The sequence below is a fragment of the Ovis canadensis genome, chromosome 3, assembly GCF_042477335.2.
Source record: "Ovis canadensis isolate MfBH-ARS-UI-01 breed Bighorn chromosome 3, ARS-UI_OviCan_v2, whole genome shotgun sequence".
Lineage (NCBI taxonomy): Eukaryota > Metazoa > Chordata > Mammalia > Artiodactyla > Bovidae > Ovis > Ovis canadensis.
The window spans coordinates 136,607,562-136,629,702 of NC_091247.1; the positions used below are offsets into that span (position 1 = coordinate 136,607,562).

The following is a 22,141-nucleotide window of genomic DNA, read 5'->3' on the forward strand; positions in this document are numbered from 1 at the left end:
CAATTCTCCAGGCAAAAACCCTGGAGTGGGTTGCCATTTCCTTCTCCAATGCATGAAAGTGAAAAGTGAAAATGAAGCCACTCAGTCGTGTCCGACCCTCAGCAACCCCATGGATTGCAGCCTACCAGGCTCGTCCGTCCATGGGATTTTCCAGGCAAGAGTACTGGAGTAGGGTGCCAACTAGACTGTAATTGTTTTGAAATAGGAGGACAAACTTGCTCATTCTAAAAATCTGCCACTCCCCACTGTGGTTCTTACAATGGAAATCCTTTCATAAATGTTTGAGAACTTGAATACAGTGTATACAAGTTTTTTTTTTTTAAGTTCATTGTTCTATAAAAGAAAGCCTAAAACTAATAATGAGGAATTCTATGCTCATGGAAGGAAAGATGCAATATCAACTAAATGACAAGTTCCCCTAAGTCAGTTGATAAATGAAACAGAAACTGATTAGTTACCATGACCAGGAATAAGACCAATAGAGAGAGCTCAGAAAGAGAGTCAAGCATATTTAGTAGCATAATCTGTGACAGAGGCAGCATTGTAAATCAGCGGGGAAAGGAAAATACTGGTAGTTCACATGGAGAAAAGGAAAACTGCACTAGAGTCTCACACCAAAATAAAACAATTCAGGTGCAACTCACCTCTGAAAATTATGTCATATTTTCTACTATTGATGATTCATTGAGATTTCCAAGTGGACTATGTAACGTAAATTACACACTGTGAACACACCATCCCTACCCAATGGTAATAGAAAGGAACAGAAATGAGTACTTTTAAGGACTTATTTTAAAGATGCCCACACAACAGGGTACATAAAACACATTTTTTCTTCTTTAATGTACTGAACCAAGCCAGAAGTCACTGCGGCTGAAGGTCAAAATTTCAGAACTGAGGTAGAGGCCAGTGAATCCATGGAGGGACTCAGTAACTGTGCAAAGTACTTCTAAGGGCTTCTTTGAAGTTAACTCCATAAAGCTGGAACCAAATCCAGCTGCACAGTGACAGCGCTCCACTCTGAAACAGCGCCTCTTGACTCAGCCCCATCTGGGCTGTTTCACTGAGGCAAAGCTCAGTGTGACCTTCACTCACCCAGATCTAAGCCAGTTACTCTCAGTGTAACCCCACGCATCAGACACTCAGAGCAGAGGCAGTGCGATCCCGCAGGTCGCAGGGTTTGCTTACACTTTCTGCAGTTCTGAGCAAGTGGTGGAATTTCTTCCCTGACTTCCAGGGAGACCAAAACCCCAAAACCAGCCTTGGAAAGAAAAGAGTGTTTCAAACATGTTGCCTATCAATACCGCATGTGCTCAGATCATCTCCGACATGAGTTTATTTCCTGCTCGAAATCCTGTTTTCTAGATCTCATAGCTTCGATTCTCCTGAGCGGTCTTGTAGTGACCTTGTAACACAGATGTGATATTGCTATCACCATTGGTATTAGTTTGTGGGGCTGTCATGACAAAATACCTTCAATGATAGAGTGGCTTCAATAGTAGAAACATATCTTCTCCCAGTTCTGGAAGTCCAAGATCAAAGGACCAACAGGGATTGTTTTCTCTGGGGCCAATCTCCTTGTCTTGCACATGGCAGCCCCCTTGACGCTTTGCCTTTTTCCTTGGTCATCACCCCGTGCCCTTGTGTGCTTGGTGTCTCAGTGTGATCAAAGATCCTCTTCTTACAAGGACACCAGTCAGACTGAAATAGGGCCCAACTCAACAGCCTCATTTTAACTTAATCATCTTAACTTAAAGACCCCCTTTTCCAACACAGTGATGTTCTCAAGTATAAAAGAGTAGGGCTTCAACATGTGAATTTTAGGGGACACAATGCAGCCCCAAACACCACTTATGTGATGATTAATTTGCCAAATACATGTAAACAGCCATGCTGTGAGGCTGGGAGGAAGAGCAGCTGAGAAGTAGAAGAGAAGGGGTCTCTAAGCCCACAGAGAAACTCCATGACCTGTAGGGGGTGGGGGGTAGGGAATGCCAGATTTCTTTTGTAGAAAACTGCTCATTTTGAATAGGTACTCTCTTAAACTCCCACTTAAATTTCACATAGACTTATGTAAAAGATTTCATGCAAAGAGATAACTAAAGAGGTATGTGTGTGTGTGTGTGAGAGTCGCTCAGTCATGTCCACCTCTTTGTGACCCCATGGACTGTAGCCCACCAGGCTCCTCTGTCCATGGAATTCTCCAGGCAAAAATACTAGAGTGGATAGCCATTCCTTTCTGAAGGAGATCTTCCCAAACCAGGGGTAAAACCTGGATTTGCTGCCTTGCAGGTAGATTCTTCAGAGAAGGCAATGGCACCCCATTCCAGTACTCTTGCCTGGAAAATCCCATGGACGGAGGAGCCTGGTGGGCTGCAGTCCATGGGGTCGCTAAGAGTCAGACATGACTGAGCGACTTCACTTTCACTTTTCACTTTCATGCATTGGAGAAGGAAATGGCAACCCACTCCAGTGTTCTTACCTGGAGAATCCCGGGGACGGGGGAGCCTGGTGGGCTGCTGTCTATGGGGTCGCGCAGAGTCGGACACGACTGAAGCAACTTAGCAGCAGCAGGTAGATTCTTTACTGTCTGAGCCACCATGAAAGCCCACTACAGAAGTAATGGTCCATTAATTGCCTCTAACAGCTCCTGCAAAATACCTAGCCTTTTCTCCAATTCTCAGTGTGTCATCTCTCTGCGTAAAACATATGTGTAGGGCCTAGTGATAAACGGGCAGAAAAGGAGAGTGTGGGGAGAGAAACAGAAGAGATGGGGGAAAAGGAAAACCAGTGAACTGATATTTTTAAGGAAAGAAGTACAGTAAGAAAAATAAAATACACTTGAGAGGTAAGACCATGCTGTAACTGGCACTTCTCGGAGTGAAAGAAATGCTAGGGCAGGATGGACCAAGAGAGTTTTGGATGTGAAAAAGAAGTAATAGGATGGAAAAAGAAGTATGAAGCTGTTATAAAGCTCAGTGATTCATTTTTTTTTAATTTTTATTTTTACTTTATTTTACTTTGCAATACTGTATTGGTTTTGCCATACATTGACATGAATCCACCACGGGTGTACATGCGTTCCCAAACATGAACCCCCCTCCCACCTCCCTCCCCATAACATCCCTCTGGGTCATCCCCGTGCACCAGCCCCAAGCATGCTGTATCCTGCGTCAGACATAGACTGGCGATTCGATTCTTACATGATAGTATACATGTTTCAATGCCATTTTCCCAAATCATCCCACCCTCTCCCTCTCCCTCTGAGTCCAAAAGTCTGTTATACACCTCTGTGTCTTTTTTGCTGTCTTGCATACAGGGTCGTCATTGCCATCTTTCTAAATTCCATATATATGTGTTAGTATACTGTATTGGTGTTTTTCTTTCTGGCTTACTTCACTCTGTATAATCGGCTCCAGTTTCATCCATCTCATCAGAACTGATTCAAATGAATTCTTTTTAACGGCTGAGTAATACTCCATTGTGTATATGTACCACACTTTCTTATCCATTCATCTGCTGATGGACATCTAGGTTGTTTCCATGTCCTGGCTATTATAAACAGTGCTGCGATGAACATTGGGGTACATGTGTCTCTTTCAATTCTGGTTTCCTCGGTGTGTATGCCCAGCAGTGGGATTGCTGGGTCATAAGGTAGTTCTATTCGCAATTTTTTAAGGAATCTCCACACTGTTCTCCAAAGTGGCTGTACTAGTTTGCATTCCCACCAACAGTGTAGGAGGGTTCCCTTTTCTCCACACCCTCTCCAGCATTTATTGCTTGCAGATTTTTGGATCGCAGCCATTCTGACTGGTGTGAAGTGGTACCTCATTGTGGTTTTGATTTGCATTTCTCTAATAATGAGTGATGTTGAGCATCTTTTCATGTGTCTGTTAGCCATCTGTATGTCTTCTTTGGAGAAATGTCTATTTAGTTCTTTGGCCCATTTTTTGATTGGGTCGTTTATTTTTCTGGAATTGAGCTGCATGAGTTGCTTGTATATTTTTGAGATTAGTTGTTTGTCAGTTGCTTCATTTGCTATTATTTTCTCCCATTCAGAAGGCTGTCTTTCTACCTTGCTTATAGTTTCCTTTGTTGTGCAGAAGCTTTTAATTTTAATTAGATCCCATTTGTTTATTTTTGCTTTTATTTCCAGAATTCTGGGAGGTGGATCATAGAGGATCCTGCTGTGATTTATGTCGGAGAGTGTTTCAGTGATTCATTTTTGAAATGAGACGTGATCTACTTAAAAGGACCTGGGAGACAAGGAAAGCATGGAGGTATGAGGAGATGATGTCATAGCAACTGCTGGGAGTGGGGATAAAAGGAAGTTCTGCTGTTGCTGGGTCAAATGAAGAGTGGGTTTTTCAGGTCAAATAAACAAAACTGAATCTGAGGTTAGCAAAGTACTCTACAGTCCCAGACTCTGGTGTTAAAAATCTATACCATGCCTAAGTAAAAAATATCTTTTAAAGAGCTCTGGCTAAAGATGGGGTTTTATAATTACATATTGATTTATATTGGATTTCTTGGTCTACTGCAGAGTTTGGAATCTCTCCAGGAGTACTTCCCTGCCAATTTCTAGGTAGCTTATAGCAATTTCCAAGTACCTATGAATATACATTTTCAACAGATGGGATTATTAAATGCTTAGTGCAAACAATGATCCATAGATGTGTTACCACCCACCAGGAGACAAAGCAGATCTTCTCTCTGCTCCACTCTCATTTCAATAAATATTTGCATCCTTCCATTACTCACTTCAAGACTGCAGGATATGGAATTTCATTGCTCTTTTAAGGTGAATGCAAGAACTTATTGGTGCTTTCCAAATTTTCCAATTAACTTGCTCTCAGAAAAATTTACTTTTGGCTCAAAGAACAGATCCAGTTCATGGTCTGTAGACACTTTCATTTACAGATCAGTCATAATTCTCAGCATGGTGCCAATATTTTTTTCCAAGTAGGAACTCTTTTTTTTTTTTAATATTTTACTTTTAAAACCTGGAATTGCAGAACTTTTCAGAATCTTCCAGAGTGTGTGGTCTAGCCTTGTTTTTTAGATGAGGAAACTGAGCCACAGATATGTAAAATGACCTACTAAATCAGTAAGATGGTTGGAGGAAGGGGTGGGAGAAAAGAGAGAAGAGAGACTGTGGGCAGGTCCAGAGCCAGGTCCATGTCCATGCACTGTCACACACACACACCTCACAGCATCCTTGTCACAGTCCCAGGACAGGGGGACTGAGAGACTGAGGCTGAGAGATGTTAGGAAACCTGCCACTGGACTGATTTAAACCCAAGTCTGTCTGACACCACACACCAACCCTTCCCTATTTCCCTACACTTTCAAAGAACATAAACAGACCAAGTTATATTAAGTTCAAAGCTGATATTTACAATGGCATTACATAAAACTTCTCAAAACCTTGGGTTTATTCCTTACTGTTCAATCTCTGATTTCTACCAGTTTAAACTCTGGCAGCATAATTGACATTTACTTAAGAAAGTATGAATTACTACATATTTAATCTTCCCTAGTGGCTCAGCTGGCAAAGAGTCTGCTGTAATGAAGGAGACCCGGGTTTTATCCCTGGGTTGGGAAGATCCCCTGGAGAAGGGAAAAGCTACCTACTCCAGTATTCTGGCCTGGAGAATTTCATGGGGTCACAAAGAGTCGGACATGACTGAGCAACTTTCACTTTCTAAAAAAGTATGAATTAATACATGCTGCTGCTGCTGCTGCTGCTAAGTCGCTTCAGTCGTGTCCGACTGTGCGACCCCATAGACGGCAGCCCACCAGGCTCCTCCGTCCCTGGGATTCTCCAGGCAAGAACACTGGAGTGGACGGCCATTGCCTTCTCTGGAATTAATACATATTTAGGTATAAATCAAGTGAAATCCCAGCTGTCTGGCCTTAAAGAATCAGTGATAAAAAATTCATAATCTTTTGAAGGGTTATTTGAATTATTTGAAGGAAATACAATGCAGACCCTTTAGCATGTCTTACCTACATTGGAAATTTACCGGGTATGTCTTACGTGTGTGTGTGTGTGTGTGTGTGTGTGTGTTTGTACTCAGTTGCATTGGACTCTTTGCCACCCCATGGACTGTAGCCTGACAGGCTCCTCTGTCTATGGGATTTTCCTGACAAAAATACTGGAGTGGGCTACCATTTCCTTCTCCATATCTTTCATACCCATCACCTAATGTTCATGGTGAGAGGCATGAAAAGGTACAAGAAATCAGCTAACAACTGATGCAAACTCAAGGCCGTGATGGGTGTGTGCTTAGTCATGTCCGACTCTTTGTGACCCTATGAACTGTAGCCCGCCAGACTCCTATGTCCATGAATTCTCCAGGCCAGAATATGGGAGTGGGTCTCCATTTCCTCCTCCAGGGGATCTTCCTGACCCAGGAATCGAGCCCAGGTCTCCCATGTTTCCTGCCCTGGCGGCTGGATTATTTATCACTAAGCCACCTGGCTACCTGGCACCAGAAACCAAGCCAAGAAGTGGGGTAGAATGTACATTTAAAATACATCCAGCATATTTAAATGTGAAAGCTTGTTAGAATTTTGTATTTGTTTCACAGAACTTACAGTCTTCTTGGGAATCGTTTCATCAAACTAAGGACTGGTGCTCAATTTCTCTGGCCCTGTTAATTAGATCGGTTTTATTTGGCAGAGAGAATAAATAATTTGTATTTATTTAAAACAGTTTGGTAGCTACGTAGCTACAACTCAACACTGTTGGACCACAGGGCTAATGAGACCTGATGCTTCACTCCTGTTGACTCAAAGGGCCGTCACCACAAAGGTCATCCTTAAATCTTCATTTGGCAAATCTGAACTGCATGAGTGATTAGGTAAGAGTGTGGCCTATTACTGTAATAAAACAACCCACAGGGCAGGCATTGGGTTGGCCAAAAAGTTTGTTCGTAATAGCTTCTGGAAAAACCCAAACGAACTTTTTGGCCAACCCAATACTATTACTACTTTAGGAGCCAATGGCATAATGTTAGTTTTTAACAGACAGCAAGTAACATTCATTAGCAGACTTTTTGTGTCCTTCTGCTCACATTTAATGCATGAGGTTAGAGCCTAACGTTAAAGCTATTTTAATACCCAATCTTCTTTCAGATCACTTTGAAAAATCTAAGTTTGCCTTGGGTCATCCTCAGTAGAATGGAAACTGGGAAGGCAATGAATTGCTTTTGTTTTTATGTCACAATGTCCATAATGAGGCAATGATTTTAAAAAGAAAACAATCAAAAAGTTCAAGGCACAATACCCTTGTAACTTTGTGCTCTTTTGTAACCCAAAGTGATAATACTGACAAGCCTGGTAATTATGCTTTCTAAATCTCAGATAGCCTTCTCTCATTTGCCAAAAGTGCATTCAGTAAATTACATCTACTTCTGTCAGTATTTAAATTCCCATTTGTATCCCAGTAGAAATATACATTTCCTGAAGAAAAGAAGGAAGCTGACATCTTTAAGCTTGGATTAAGTCTTTTTAAGATGGAAAAAACTTTTGGCAGGATCTGAGTTCTTCCTACTCCAATGGAAATTGGAAACTTGTCCCTTATTTCATGAACATTACTATACAAATTATAAAACATACTGGTACCACAACAATCAACTCCACAGAGTATATATGTAGCTTTTGATGGTAACCTGAGCAGGGGGGAAGGCAAAAAAAAAACCCTTTGTTTATAAATTGAAGTATAGCTGATGTAAGATAGTATATAAGTTACAGGTGTATAGTGATTCCCAAGTTTTAAAGGTTATACTCCACTTATGTTACTATAAAATAATGACTATATTTCCCTTGTTATAAAACATATTCTTTTTTGCTTTTTGTTTTACAACATATTCTTATAATTTATTTTATACATAATAGTTTGTACTTCTTAATTACCTACCCCTAAACTGCCCCTCCTCCTCCCCTTTCCAAAAGTCACTTAATTTTGAACTTGAGGGTTTGTGAGGATACTTTCTATTTTCACTATCCCAGACTTCCCTAGACCTTTCACTCAGGGAGAACATGTGATGCCGATTCCTTCAAATCTAGAGTGTGAGGAACATTATTTTACTGGGTTAGGCATATAAAGTCAGTACAGTTGATGAAACAGGAACAAGCAACATGAAACTTCAAATCAGGCTGATAAATAGTCTCAGGATTATCCCAGGTTTCTTGCTCTCTGGGTTCACTACCTCCCTTGGAAAATCTATTTCCATTTTTTTAAGAGATTCAGACAACCAAATTAATGAGTGGTCATTGCAACCTTCACTTGGAAAACACTTTGTTTTATGAAACATCCTGACATTTATAGCAAAACCGAGGCAAACTGGCCAGTTGGTATTTCGAGGGGGCCCACTGTGTGTCGAGTTTTGGCCAGATTGTAGGGTGACAGCTGCAGAATGAGATCCCCAACTGCCCCTGGCTGAACGCAGCAAAGCACTGATGGTGAAGACCAACACAGCACACGGTGGGCTCCAGGGAAGAAGCAGGTGTGTGGGTGCCTTATGGCCCGCAGACCTGCTAGGGGAAGCACACTGATCGAAACCGCCCACCCTGGCCAGGCACCATGGTTGCATAAGTTGTTTTAGGACAACTTGTCCTGATAAGGAACACGAAACTAATAAGCCACTACCAACCGGAAGAGTTCGGGAAAGGTCAAAAGGAGACACCACGTGTCCGACTACCACCCAGAATCCTTCTCTCTGGCATCCATCTTGGCTGAACAAGGCGTGCACCAGCAGCAAGAACTCTGAGTCAGAATGATTGGCTAAGGACAACTTGGAAACTAATCCCATCACCATAAAACACGTAGCAGAGCAGTTCTCCTGGGTTCCCTTACCCTACACTTCTCCACCCAGGTGCTCTTTCTCAATAAAATCTCTTGCTTTGTCAGTACATGTGTCTCCTCGGACAATTCATTTCTGAGTGTTAGACAAGAGCCCAGTTTTGGGCCCTGGAAGGGGTCCCCCTTCCTGCAACAGACCTAATCAAGTCTGGAGCTGAGAAGGATTCTCTACTAAAGAGACTCTTAAGTTGAAGCCTAAAGAAAGAACAGCTGTTAAGCTGGTGCAGAAAGGATAGAGAAAGACAGCTGAGGGGAAGAGTGGTGTACACTTGGGAAATGGAGATAAATATAACAGCTGGAAAAAGTAAGCGATGAAGCTGAAGAGAAGGTAAGAGCCATACCATACAGAGTCTGGTGGGCCAGAAGAGGGAATCTAGAATTGATTGCCAGGGCAATTAGAAACCACTGATCCGTTCCAAGCAGAGAAGTCATATGATCCGATTGTTATTATTGTTTGTGGTCATTTTAGGTCACTCTGGCTGCAGTTAGGGTGGAAGTAGAGAATTTAGTTTCTTTCTTCTGATAAAGCTGAACATGCATAGGTACCACACCCACTCCTCCTTCTAATTTAAAAAACCCTCCAATTAAGTAGGAGGGTCCTCTGAGCAGCAGGAGGCAGGCACAAAACCATTATTCAGTGTTAATAAGCTTCCTGTGGTCAAGGGAAACTGTTACAATTCCTATCTGGGGTTTGCCCAGATATGATATTAAAGAAAAGCATTCTTTATTCTGGGAAGTAGCTTTCTGATCACGCAAATGTCAGTGGGATACCCACTGTCCTTCGGTAGCTCTCCAAGCCAGTAATGTAATCCAAAAGCAAATGCTCTGATGTTATTAAGTGTCCTTTAATAAATGAAAAGGCTGTTCCACTGTGAGAAAGACATATCTTTACAGAAAAACTCTGCTCCTCATAGAGTTCTGCATTTTTGTGGAGAATATCATTTAACAACCCCGGGACTTTCCTGGTGGTCCAGCGGTTAAGAATCTGCACTTCCACCCCAGGGAGCACGAGGTTGTCCTCCCTAGTCAGGGAACTAAGATCCCACATGCCACATGGCATGACCAGATAAATTAACACAAACGAAACAGTTACCAGCTAGGAGGCCACTGCTCTGCTCAGTTTAGTCACTCAGTCATGTCCGACTCTTTGAGACCCCATGGACTGCAGCACGCCAGGCCTCCCTGTCCATCACCAACTCCCAGAGCTTGTTCAAACTCATGTGCATTGAGTCGGTGATACTATCCAACCACCTCATCCTCTATGAACCCCCTTCTCCTCCTACCTTCAATCTTTCCCAGCATCAGGGTCTTTTCCAATGAGTCGGCTCTTTGCATCAGGCGGCCAAAGTATTGGAGCTTCAGCATCAGTCCTTCCAATGCATATTCAGGACTGATTTCCTTTAGGATTGACTGGTTTGATGTCCTTGCAGGCCAAGGGACTCTCAAGAGTCTTCTCACTGCTCTGCTAGGCTTGTAGTAAAGAGACCAGGGGAGAGGTGCTGTGGAATACAAACAAGAAGACGTGCTGACTCCTGATGTAATGTGCTAGGGAGGGACGTTCCAAGGAGGGCTCTTGACAGCTGGTTGTGTGGGGATGCCATTCACTGACCAGTGTGACCCCAGAGGAGCCAGAGGGGGTGTGGAGGAGCGTGAGTATATTCGGATGCACTCAGTGGCGACCAAGTGCCGGTAGAGGTAAACAAATAAGTAGGACTGGGGGTCAGAAGACAGGGAGGAGTGAAAGAACCGAGGGTGGGAGTTGCAGGCACATCAGTGCTCTCTGAAGCCAAGCGTGGTCTAGGAGAGAGAGCAGGATGGGAGGGGAAGGGTCACCTACAGACCCAGAGTAAGCCTGGACCATCCCAACAGCCTCCCCTGCAGCCCCTTGGCTCCACCCTTGTCCCCAGTAGTCTATTCTCCACAGAGAATCTATAGGGTGATTATTTTAAAATTAAAGTCATTATTTTACTCAAAGCCCTCCAATGACCTCTAAGTTCACTTGAAATAAAGCCAAGTCCTTACAGTGCCTGGAAAATGTCTCAAGATCTACCCTGCCCCTCTCCTCACCACAGACCACTTCTCTGACTTCATCTCCACATCCACCCCTCTCCTGCTGGGCTCTCTCTGCTCCAGCCTCACTGATTTCTTGCAGCTTCTCAAATGTACCAAGTACTCCCCTGCCCCAGGGCCTTTGCACTGGCTATTGCTTTTGCCTGAATGGCCTTCTAAATATTCTACATGTATTACTTCCTACTTCCTGAGGTCTCTAGTCAAAAATCAGCCAATCGGTCAGGACTTCCCTGAGTATGCTATCCTAAATTGCAGCATTCATCCATTCCCCTTTCCCTACTGAAACTCAGTAATGTCTGGTATATGTCCACTAGACATATGGTTCATTATATATAATATAGTGTTATACAATACAGTAGTATATATTATATACTTTTACTATGTGTCAGTCGTCATCTGATACAGTATGTGTTAATTTCTAGAATTTCCCAGCCCCAAGCATAACCCCAGGAAACCAGCAACTTAATTCTGTTCACCGCTGCATCCCTAGAACCAAGAAAATTTCCTGGCATGAAATACGCCCTTGCTAAATTATTTGTGGAATGAACAAATCCCAACTTTTCATGACACCATAGAAGAGCAGAAGGGATTGAGGATGTACGAGGAACATAAGAAAAGAGTGTCACTAAAACCAAAGACGAGTGCGCTGAGAAAAGCAAGAGTTAACACTTATTGTTGCTTATTGCTATCTTGGGTTCAGAAGATCCCCTGGAGGAGGGCAGGACAACCCACTCCAGTATTCTTGCCTGGAGAATCCCATGGACAGAGGAGCCTGGCGAGCTACAGTCTATACGGTCGCAGAGAGCTGGACACGACTGAAGTGGCTTAACACCCACACACATTGCTGCAGCAGACACTGTGCTCACCATTGCATGAACCATCTCATTTAGACCTGGCTACAATCCTAAGAGGAAGTTAAGTCATTTCCCAAGGTTACCATGTGCACTACATCCTGCTAAGAGAGAAGTTAAATCGAGTCCTAAAAACTGCCTACTGAACTGATTCACGTGGAGACCACTGGTGACTTTCACAAAAATCTGGCAGCTTCCGGACTGGAGAAGAGTGAGAGGTGAGAGGAAGGGGAGGAAATGAGGACAGGGAAGCAGCCACAATTTTTAAAGAGCATACTCCACTTCTAGTCATAAAATGTTGGCTATATTCCTTGTGCTGTATGATATATCCTTGTAGCTTACTTTATGCACAGTAGTTCATACCTCTTACTCCCTTACCCCTATCTCGCCCCTTCTCACTTCCCTCTCCCCACTGGTAATCGCTAGTTTGTTTTCTACATCTGTGAATCTGCTTCTAGTTTACTGTATTTGTTAGATTCCACATATAAGTGATATCATACAGTATTTGTCCTTCTCCAACTAATTTCACACAGCATAATAGCCTCCAAGTCCTTCCACATTGCTACAAATTTCATCCTTTTTATGACTGAGTAGTATTCCGGTGTGTCGTGTGACGTAGCAGCAGCAGCAGTGTTCCAGTGTGTTTGTATTGTGTGTGTGTGTGTGTGTGTGTGTGTGTGTGTGTATTCTCTCTCTCTCTCTTCAATACTTCCTAAATGAGGCTTACTTAGGGCAAGATCATACATGACTACAGCCTAGTACCAACTCCCCAACTGGGGCCATTTCTTACAAAGACATGGAGACATGGTCATCTCCAGTTAAAGGGACAGAGAACAGAACCACAAAGGCTTTACTTTTACAATTTAAAACATCAAGTCCTGCTCTTTAGTTATCACTGTATGTTACAAATATATATGTGTGTGTATATACACACACACTCTCCTTTATCCATTCATCGGTTGATGAACATTTAGATTGTTTCCATATCTTGACTATTATAAATAATGCTGGTATGAACACTGGGGCGTATGTATCTTTTGAGTTAGTGTTTTTAGCGTTTTTAGATATATACCCAGGAGTGGGTATATAGGACTTCTATTTTTAGTTTTTTGTGAAACCTCCATACTGTTTTCCACAGTGGCTACACTAATTTACAATCAAGGTAGGTTTTATTTTAGGTGACAACGAAATAATGTGAATTTCTAAAACCCAACCCCTTTCAGAGTTTTGCTTAGCAACTCTATGGGAGCAATAAGCATAGATAAGGTATTTGTTTTCCATGTTTCCTGCTCCAAAGAAATTCAGATTTTTTGCTTACAAATTTGGTTTTTAAAAGTCCTTGGCTAGGCATAAAACTTGCATCCCACATCCTACAAGATGGAAAAATCTACAGAAAAGATGGGTAACTGGGTCAACATAACAAAGAAACAAAAAGAAGACCTACTCCAGTTCTCTCAGAAGGCTGAAAATTCAGAGGTTTATAAAAATACTATTTTGTGACAACCTGGAACACAGGCCCCACACTGTACATGGGGGAAGAAAGCCTAGCTGACTAGTTCTGGGCGAGCCACTGCTGCGCTCTGTCACCTTGTCCAATCTGTCCAACGTCAGTGTCAGAGTGATGTTTATTATGGCTCCCCTGGTTCTGGGCAGAATCAGAGGAGGAGGAGCCAGAAAAAGTGCTTTATGCAAACGCAACCCCATTTCTTGTGATTGAAGGTGAGTAAGCATTAAAAGGGGGCTTCCCCGGTGGCTCAGCGGTAAAGAATCTGCCTGCAGTGCAGGAGACCCAGTTCAATCCCTTGGTAGGGAAGATCCCCTGGAGGAGGGCATGGCACTCTAGCACTCTTGCCTATCTAGAGAATCCCATGGACACAGGAGCCTGGCACCTGCAGTCCACAGAGTCACACAGAGTCGACTGAGGCACCTAAGCAGCAGCAAGCATTAAAAGATACTTCTAATAATGTATGCAAGCTGACAGCAACCGGTTGGATATGTGTACAAACATTCACCAACTGATTCGAGAGAACAAAAAAACTTCAGTGATTGCTTAACAATTACACATGTCGTTTATTTAGAAACACCTGCATACTTACTGTTAATTCCTACCACTGGTGCTGCGGAAGCCGACTGACAATGAGGTTAAGCCAGGCCTAAGTTTGAAGCGCTGTCTGCTCTCAGAAAATGCAGTGTGTGACATACTTACTTTCAGTTTGCTCTGAATCTGACAGTGTAACAATTCTGTACCCAGATCTTGGCACATAGTAAATGGATTACTAACCAAAGAAAAACCAGTACAACCAGTCTAATTATAGACCAGACAGGCTTTAAGCCTCTCTTCAGTAGTTCCTAATTGAGGCTTACTTAGGGCAAGATCATACATGACTGCAGCCTGGTACCTACTCCCCAACTGGGGCCATTTCTTATGGAGACACGGAGACATAGCCATCTCCAGTTAAAGGCACAGAGAACAGAACCACAAGGGCTTTTCTTCTAAAATTTAAAACATCAAGTCCTTCCCTTTAGCTATCACTGTACATTACAAATATTGAAAATGTTGAATGGGGGCAGAGGTGGTGGATTAACTGTTACAGAGACCAAAAGCATCAGCTGTTTCACTTATGTAACATTCTGGGCTCCCAGAACCTCCGAGTTGGAGTGAATCAATCCCACACCCAAGCAGATAACAGCTAAATCACCCTCTCACACAGTTCTTCCCGGCATCCTCCTCTATCTCTGCAAAACAAGATTGGTTCTCCTTCCTCTCCCTGACCCCAGGGCCTAGGTCCTCGGCTGCCCAATGACAGTAACACTTGAATCACACCATCTTCTGGGCTGCTGTGGCTGTAGTTAGCAACAGCCAAGGTGGGGCTGGAGAGAGCATAGCTTTGATGATGCACTTGTGACTTTGACAAGAGTTGCCTCCGGGCTTCTGCAGTGGCTCAGCGGTAAAGAATCTGCCTGCCAATGCAGGAGATGCGTGTTTGATCCCTGGTCTGGGAAGATCTCACATGCCACGGAGCAACTGAGCTCATTTGCCGCAACTATTGAGGTTGTACTCCACGGCCCGTGAGCTGCAAATACTGAGCCTGTGCACCTAGAGCCTGTGCTCCACAACAAAAGAAGCCGCCGCAATCAGAAGCCCGCTCCCCGCAACGAAGAGTGGCTCCCGCTAGCCGCAACAAAGACCCGGCGCAACCAAAAGTAAACAATTTTTTTAATATTAAAAAAGAGTTGCCTCCTAAGGCTCCTGGGAATTCTCCCTGCCACCAAGTCAGCCTTGGCTAAGATCACGAGTATGCTTATGTGTGCGTGCTCAGTTGTATCCAACTCTTTGCAACCCTCTGAACTGTAGCCCACCAGGCTCCTCTGTCCATAGAATTTTCCAGGCAAGAATACTGGAGTGGGTTGCCATTGTTTCCTCCAGGGGATCGTCCCTACCCTGGAATCAAACCCAGGTCTCCTGCAGCTCCTGCATTGCAAGCGGGTTTCTTTACCACTGAGTCACCTGGGAAGCACCAGGACCATGAGTATTATCAACGACAAAAAAAAAGAGAGGAGGAGGTAGGAGAGGAGGAGTGGGAGGATGGGAAGGGGGAGAAGAGGGGCAGGAGAGGGAGAGGAAGAAAAAGGCAGTGCAATCCTTCTTTACTAGGTGTTTGGCACCCAAAACTGAAACTGGACTTCCCAACACAGGAGTCGAACTGGGGTCTCCTGCATTATAGGCAGATTCTTTACCAACTGAGCTATCAGGGAATCCCCGAAATTGGACTAGGAAGTAAATATGATTGAAACCAAGTCCCCCTAAGACTAACGTACCAAGTTGATGATTAATCTCTCTCCAAAACTTCATTCCCATTCTTGTCCCCTCTGACCTCAATTCTGTGCTAACTGAACACTAATCAACCAGAATCAGATGACCAAGATTGCTGTTGTTGACAACAGTGTTAATGTACTAAAACTGTTTGTATTGTTGTATTGCTCTTATAGATGTCACCTTCAACGCACACACTCAGATTGTTTCTCCAGGGCATGATGAGCTCACAGATCCCGCATGAGCCAAGGCCAGAGAATCATAAACCAAAGACATCCTGACTCTCGAAACCACAGTTAAGAAACATCACAGAAATGTCACAAGATGCTGATGCCCAGTTTCTCTGTTCTCCTTTAAAGAGACTCCTAAACTCAAAGACCACATTGGAGTGGATCTCCTCCTCCCGTACTCGGTGCCCTGCAAGAAATCTTCACTTTGCTGCAGGCTCCCACTGCCAGATTTTGGTTTTCTGCACCACAGGCACGCAAGCCCTTTGCTTGGTCACATGATGATGGTCAGCATGGGAAACCTTCCACAAATACCAGGCTTTCCCTCCTCCCTTTCTGCAGCTGGCCCACACTCCACACCTCGGTCAGCCTGCATTGCTCACCATTCCCTACACATGCTGCCTGTCCCATCTCCATGCTGGTGTTTTGTTTTTTTTTTTTTTTTTGCTGATGGCGTAACCTCTCCTCATGGCAAACAGAAAGGGAAAAAGTGGAAATAGTGACAGATTTTCTTGGACTCCAGAATCACTGAGGATGGTGACTGAGGCCATGAAATTAAAAGATGCTTGCTCCTTGGAAGGAAAGCTATGACCAACCTAGACAGCATATTAAAAAGCAGAGACATCACTTTGCCAACAAAGGTCTGTATAGTCAAAGCTATGTGTTTTTCAGTAGTCATGTATGGACATGAGAGCTGGACCATAAAGAAGGTTGAACACCAAAGAACTGATACTTTCGAACTGCAGTGCTGGAGAAGACTCTTCAGAGTACCTGGATAGCAAGGAGATCAAACTAGCCAATTATAAAGGAAACCAACCTTGAATATTCATTGGAAGGAAGCTCCAGTACTTTGGCCACCTACTACAAAGAGCTGACTCATTGGGAAAAACCCTGATGATGGGAAACAAGACTGAAGGCAAAAAGAGAAGGGGGCGGCAGAGGACGAGGTAGTCAGAGAGCATCACTGAATCAATGGACACGAGTTTGACCAAAGTCTGGGAGATGGTGAAGGACAGAGAAGCCTGGTGTGCTGCAGTCCATGGGGTTGTAAAGATTGGGATAAGACAGGCACTAAATGACAACAACAACCCGTCCTCTCTCACAGGAACCCCACCTTTCCAGGCCCAGATCAAATGCTCCTTCCCAAAGAAGTCTTCCTCAATTACCAGAAGCAATAACTTCTTCATCTCACCCCAAATAATCTTCTGTCTACAACAGTAGGTAAAGTTGGTAATAAGATTAGCACATGCTATGGGACAAGAATCAGGTGACACAGTTGATAGTTTTTTTCCCTCTAATCCTCACAGTGACCTCCGTGTGGACACATCATTACTGTTCCCTTCTGTAGATGAGAAAACCGAGGCTGAGAAATGTTAGGTATTTTAGAAGGGCAGTGAGGGCAGTGGGCTGGAGTAGCTTGACTCCAGAGCTCACACGCTCTCCCGCACACTGCCTTGTACTGTAATATACACGTGTCCCATCTGCTCTGTGAATTTTGAGGTCGTATATCTTCGGCTATCCCATTATACTAACTCAAGGCCTGGCTCAAAGTGGGTGCTTGAATTTGAGCAAAAGTAACTTGGTGCTGTGTTATGCATTTCTAGAGCTATTCCATTATATTAATCCGGGGCCTGGTTCAAAGGGGTGTTTGACTTTGAGCAAAAGTAACTTGGTGTTGTTTTATGCATTTCTAGATAGATCACTGTGCCTGATTTTTCTAGGCATATGATCTCTCTCTCTCTATTTCATCCAGCAAAAAGGCTTTAGGACAAGTAAAGAATGGCAATTATAATTGGCCATCCAAGGTCAGGAATCCAAGACCCAGGAAGTAGGAGAAATCTGATCCTTAAAACATTCAAGAAGCATCAAAAGTGCCCACAGGACACGGGCACCACTGTTTCCTAATTTTGGTGACCAGATATCTGAGACATGTAAGAACTGCCTTTGTGCGCATCAGATAGATCACTTCGAATGGTGAGTTCTGGGAGGGCCTTTCTTTTCAGGTGAATTTATTATAAATGTATGTCTGCTGCAGTCAGCATTCCTTTCGGTTCTCTGTTTTCAGTCTCATGGAGAATGATAAACTCTTGTTGAGAGCATAAGGCAAGGCGGCTCACACAGCAGGTGGGCTTTCCTGCTAAGTGGACTTGGTCTCAATGTCCTGTGGAGGAGGAAAAAGTTTCCCATGACTCTCTTAGGGTCCCTCTCGTTGCTGTTATTTAGTCCCTCAGGCGTGACCAAACTCTTTTGTGACCCCATGGACTACAGCCTGCCACGTTCCTCTGTCCATGGGATTTCCCAGGCAAGAATACTGGAGGGGTAGCCATTTCCTTCTCCAGGGGATCTTCCCAACCCAGGGATAGAACCTGTGTTTTCTGCATTGCAGTCAGATTATTATTATTATTTTTCTTTTATTAAAGGATAATTGCTTTACAGAATTTTGTGGTTTTCTGTCATACACCAACAAGAATCAGTGCAGGCAGGGTCCCTGACTGGGCCTGAAAAGTAACTGACAGGAGGAAAGCATACAGCTTGATTTAACACAAGATACTTCGTATGGAAATGAAGACCCCAGGAAGCAGTTAAGCCTGTGTACTCTTACGCAAGGTTTGATGGCGAATGCACAGTGGTGAAGGAATATGACAGGTTAAGGAATATGAAGTAACTGCAATAAACTGGGGGAAACCAGCAAAGCTTGTTTGTTCAGATTCTCTCCAAGTACCTTTGTCTTTGGAGATAAGGATGCTCCTTTGCTCAGGGTGTAGGAAGGACACCTCTCACAGAAGGGTTTTATGATCTGTGTTGGGAGAAGGGAGAGGAAAGGTCAGAGTGACCTTCCTGCCTGTATTGTTCATTCAGCTTAAAATATTCATACACCAAGGGCCCCATTGGGGCAGTATGTCCTCAACCCCTTCACTCCCAAATCTGCCCCATTTTTGTCATGTAAGACTTCACATTTGAGCCTGGGTCTGCTTGTCTGATAATCAGCACCCCTTCATCCATAAAATGACTGGAGGACAGAATGCAATAATGCATATAAAGTCCACAGTACACTGTACTCAGAAAGCGCTAGCTCTAATTATTTAGTGATTACTACTACTAATACCAGAGGTCTTCCTTGGTGGCTCAATGGTAAAGAATCCACCTGCCAACCAGGGGATTCGATCTCTGGTCTGGGAAGATCCCCTGGAGAAGGAAATGGAAACACGCTCCAGTATTCTTGTCTGGAGAACCCCATAGAGTTTGGCAGGCTACAGTTCACGGGGTCACAAAGTCAGACTTGACTTAGTGACTGAACAACAACAATTACTAATATTAAATGGCCACTGTTGGAAATCATGGTTTATAGCTCTCAGGAAAACTTTTTTCATCTGAAAAATTCCTCACTGAAGTTTACTGGTTAGTGCTATTTTTTTCTGGTCTGCAGAGCCAACAGTGAATACAGATACCCACACCTCTCAACATAAAGAAGGAGGGGAGATAAACTGTAGAGGGACCATCTAACAATTAAAGCTGCTTGAAATCTGAGACTGTGAGCGCTCCCTCTTTCCTACCCAACAGAAGATGTCTCCCCTATGGATGTTGTCCTTTGTCCAACCTCAGTTCCCTAAGATCCTACTTCTAAGAGCCTAGCCACTTTCCCTAGTGACTTACAATGATGATTCCTAAACTTTAGAGGCCATAAGAATCATTGAAGGTGTTTAACAAATGCAAATTCCCAGGCCAACTGCAAGGGATTATGAGTTAATAAAGAGCATCCCAGGTGATTTCAATATCAGGGGTTCTGGGTGCCATACTCTGAAATGCCTGGGCAGTGACTGACACCTTAGAAATACTTAACATGTGTAAGTTTATTTCCTGTATCAGAAAAAGACTGAAAATCTTTTAATTTTCTAACCCTCTATCTGCATTTTAAAAAACAATGCTCATTTTCAACCTAATCCTTGGATTCTACAATAAGGGGTGTGTCTTCTAGTTATAACTTATTAGTTATTGTCTATTATTGTCTATTAGGTATGCTGAGTAGTTTTAAAGTCTCCTTTAACTTAGTGTTGTTGATGAAACACACTGAAAAGTTCTTCCATTGTTCCTTCCCAAAGCTGTAGATTAGTGTATTATTTTAAGACAGGCCAAGATCTTGACATTGATTATCAGTGTCAGTTCAGTCGCCTAGTCGTGTCTAACTCTTTGTGACCCCATGAACTGCAGCACGCCAGGACTCCCTGTCCATCACCAACTCCCAGAGTTCACTCAAACTCATGTCCATCAAGTCGGTGATGCCATTCAGCCACCTCATCCTCTGTTGTCCCCTTCTCCTCCTGCCCCCAATCCCTCCCAGCATCAGAGTCCTTTCCAATGAGTCAACTCTTCGCATGAGGTGGCCACAGTGTTGGAGTTTCAGTTTTAGCATCATTCCATCCAAAGAACACCCAGGGCTGATCTCCTTTAGAATGGACTGGTTGGATCTCCTTGCAGTCCAAGGGACTCTCAACAGTCTTCTCCAACACCACAGTTCCAAAGCATCAATTCTGTGGCGCTCAGCTTTCTTCACAGTCCAACTCTCACATCCATACATGACCACAGGAAAAACCACAGCCTTGACTGGATGGACCTTGGTCGGCAAAGTAATGTCTCTGCTTTTGAATATGCTATCTAGGTTGGTCATAACTTTCCTTCCAAGGAGTAAGCGTCTTTTAATTTCATGGCTGCAGTCACCATCTGCAGTGATTTTGGAGCCCCCAAAAAATAAAGTCTGACACTGTTTCCACTGTTTCCCCATCTATTTCCCATGAAGTGATGGGACCAGATGCCATAATTTTTGTTTTCTGAATGTTGAGCTTTAAGCCAACTTTTTCACTCTCCACTTTTACTTTCATCAAGAGGCTTTTTAGTTCCTCTTCACTTTCTGCCATAAGGGTGGTGTCATCTGCATATCTGAGGTTATTGACATTTCTCCCAGCAATCTTGATTCCAGCTTGTGCTTCCTCCAGCCCAGTGTTTCTCATGATGTACTCTGCATAGAAGTTAAATAAGCAGGGTGACAATATACAGCCTTGATGTACTCCTTTTCCTATTTGGAACCAGTTTGTTGTTCCACGTCCAGTTCTAACTGTTGCTTCCTGACCTGCATACAGGTTTCTCAAGAGGCAGGTCAGGTGGTCTGGTATCCCCATCTCTTTCAGAATTGTCCACAGTTTATTGACAATGATTATAATATATATAATAAATAATTTTTAAAATTATATAACTTATATAGTTATACAAGTGATATATATATATATATGTATATATATATATATATATATATATATATATATATATATAATCAACCATCAGAGGTCTGGAACAGAGGCCATCAGGAGAGAATGCAGCTGCAAATACCAGACCTGCCTCAGAACTGACCGATGAGAGTATTCATTTCTTTCCCGTGACTCCGGTGACTGGGGACAGCACAGTATCAATACTTAAAAGCAGTAAGACCATACACTCTGGGGGCAGACGGCATGAGTGTCAAATCCAGCTTCTACACTCACTTTACTATGTGATTCTAGGCAAGTTATCTAACGGCTCTGTGCCTGAATTTCTTCATCTATGAAATGTGAGGTTGGAAGAACAGAGTTGGTTCATAGTAAGTATTATTATTATTGGATGCTATTATTGGATGGTTAAGCCAAAGACACCCGGTCCCAGAACTTTGGCTGGGTATCCTTCTCCTAGAGTCACTAAATTGGTAGACATATGAGAGCTGCCAGGGGCCACCTGTGGAGAAAGTCTTCCTGAGACTGAGTTTCCCACAGGAGAGAGAGAGCTGAGAGGCAGAGCAGTCATTGCTGGGGTTTGTTATTGCTTGAGACCAGAGCCTAGTCATGCCTGGACATCCAGGGGAGGGCTTTTCAATGACCTGGTCTATGAACTCCCTGTTTTCTCTGATTGAGTTGGGAGTTGGTGCTTCCCTGATAGCTCAGTTGGTAAAGAACCACCTGCAATGCAGGAGACCTCGGTTCGATTCCTGGGTCAGGAAGATCTGCTAGAGAAGGGATAGGCTAACCACTCCAGTATTCTGGGCTTCCCTAGTGGTTCAGCTGGTAAAGAATCTGCCTGCAATGCAGGAGACCTGGGTTCGATCCCTGGGTTGGGAAGATCCCCTGGAGAAGGGAAAGGCTACCCACTCCAGTATTCTGGCCTTGAGAATTCCATGGACTGTATAGTCCATGGGGTCACAAAGAGTGGGACATGACTGAGCAACTTTCACTTCACTTCACTTCCTATTATCTGCAAAAAGAGAGTTTTGACCTGGTTTTATTGAGAC

General features: G+C 43.5%; 1 protein-coding gene across 7 annotated transcripts in view; it reads right to left on the bottom strand.

The window, feature by feature from the left end:
- The window catches only part of TMCC3 (transmembrane and coiled-coil domain family 3), a 286,569-nt gene that overhangs the window by 88,037 nt on the left and 176,391 nt on the right, over nucleotides 1-22,141 (bottom strand). For 4 of the 7 annotated variants that reach the window (XM_069584213.1, XM_069584207.1, XM_069584215.1 and 1 more), the window contains exon 2: nucleotides 10,153-10,368. The exons of the other annotated variants lie outside the window; for them this stretch is intronic. The gene's annotated coding sequence lies outside the window, so the exon portion shown is untranslated. The remainder of the gene's footprint in view (nucleotides 1-10,152; nucleotides 10,369-22,141) is intronic. 7 annotated transcript variants of the gene reach the window in all.